Raw genomic sequence first — 2,103 nt, forward strand, 5'->3', positions numbered from 1 at the left:
TCATTGAAAGGTTTTGAAAAGTCATAAGGCAGTTGATGGCATGAAGAACAATATGCAAACTCAAGTAAGGATGCTGAGTCCCTGGGCTTTCAGAATCTATGATGCAGAGTAAAGAGAGGGCAGAGGAACAGAATGGACCAACCAGGGCAGAGGCACAGAGAGAAGCAAAGGCAGAGAACGCACAACTCACGGCGGAAGGGACCAGGGAGGACCTGGCCTAAGGGAGGCCCTATCTGCAGAAAGATTTTCAGGTCCCGTCTGAGTCCAAATCAATCCTGACAATGAACCTGTTTTTCCTTGAGGCTCAGTGATGTAAAGCCCCTTTCCTGATACTGGTGAGCTAATACAGACTGGAGCAGTTATTTGAGTCTAGGGCTGGTTTGCTTTTTCCACTGCACTATCACGTGCTGCAGAGCTTCTATAAATGTGGAAGAATGTATGAGTCTTAACAACAACGATACTCTATCACTCGTATCTATCTTTTTCTCCAAGTACCGTGCATGTTTTCTGTATGTGTGTGAATTATAGCCTTTTGATCATTTTGAATGTGCCCCTCTGCCTCTTCTATCCCAATCTCTTCTAACCACAACGTTTCTGGCAATAAAGCATTTCATTTGAATGAATGAAAGTAATAAAGTTGTCTCTCATATTTTACCTGTTTATTTTACATGTGAGGTTTCTGAATGTTAATTTAAGATGTGTTAGCTTATAATTTTTTTCACATTTTAATAATTTAACTTTATTTTTATTGTGGTAAAATATGCATAACATTAAATTTACCATTGAACCGTTTAAAATGTACAATTTAGTGTCATACACATTGTTTTGCAACTATTATCTCCAGAACTTTTTTTTATCATTCCATACTGAAACTCTTTCTTTCAGACTCTCTGTCTCTCTGAGACAGAGTCTTGTTCTGTCGACAGGCTGGAGTGTAGTATTTATTTGCAGTTTCTTCCATTGTCTGCCACGTCCTCCTCCTCAGTCCACCATTCATTTATGTTCTTTCCTATTTGGTTTTCATTTACCACTATTCAGTCTCCTCAGGTCAGGTCTTGAAACATTCTCTTAATAAGAAAGAATCTGATGTAAATAGCAATAGTAGTGACACCTGGTCTAGCTTTTTTAAATGGGGAAAGATTGAAGATTGAGATACCTTTTCAAGGTCTGCCCTTTGTGGCTGTGAACAAAAAGACTATCAACATGATTATCAAGGAAACAGTTTTTTAATACTCTTTCCTCAACCTCTTGACAATACACAAAATGGAATAGCTAAGCCTCACAATCCCAGCAACTGATCACATTCCCCTCCAATATCAACTCAGAGGCCTGAATCTACCTGTGAATTTTCACCACCTTTGCTTACATGGCCAGGTAGATGCATCTTAGGGAATGGCATCCAAGTAATACTAATGCTCTGGAATGAAGAGATTCCCAGTCTAACAAGTCACAAAATTATGACAGAGCAGTGCCCAGAGGTTCCTTTCAGGTACACAATTTAACATCTAGTTCTCAAAATATCAGGACTGCATGGCACTATCCATCAGCCTGGTGATCTTCAGAGGAATCCGGGCTTTCCAGAGAGCCGGAGTGTTTCAGCTTTGACTATAACTGAAAAACTTCCAGTAATAGCTTTCTTTATGATCATTGACATTCAGCACTGACATCCAACTGAAGTCCTATATATCATATTCACAGATGAACAGGGCATGATTTCTAAACTGGGTAAACTAGAAGATGCCACTCCATGGAGATCACCTACCTGCCTTTCCTCAATTTTATTCCAATTCTCATTTATAAATGCCCTTTGGCTGGCTAATATTTTGGTAAGCAGATAGATAGGTATGTGTAAATTGGCTATCATGCATTCCAACAATCCATGCTTGCTTGCCCAAGGAAACATGCCATAAATCATGGTATTTGTCTTCCCCCAGATACTACTTAAAAGGGCCCAAATAAATGATGAATATTGTCGTAAATGGCTCACTCCTTCCCGTGCCACAAAATATAACGAATATCACTGGAATGGGAGTTAGGAGACCTATATCCTTGTTCCAGTTAACTGCTGATAGGGTGACTTCAGGCAAGTCACCACTCTGAAAA

Source organism: Pongo abelii, chromosome 16 (genome assembly GCF_028885655.2).
Source record: "Pongo abelii isolate AG06213 chromosome 16, NHGRI_mPonAbe1-v2.0_pri, whole genome shotgun sequence".
Taxonomy (NCBI): domain Eukaryota; kingdom Metazoa; phylum Chordata; class Mammalia; order Primates; family Hominidae; genus Pongo; species Pongo abelii.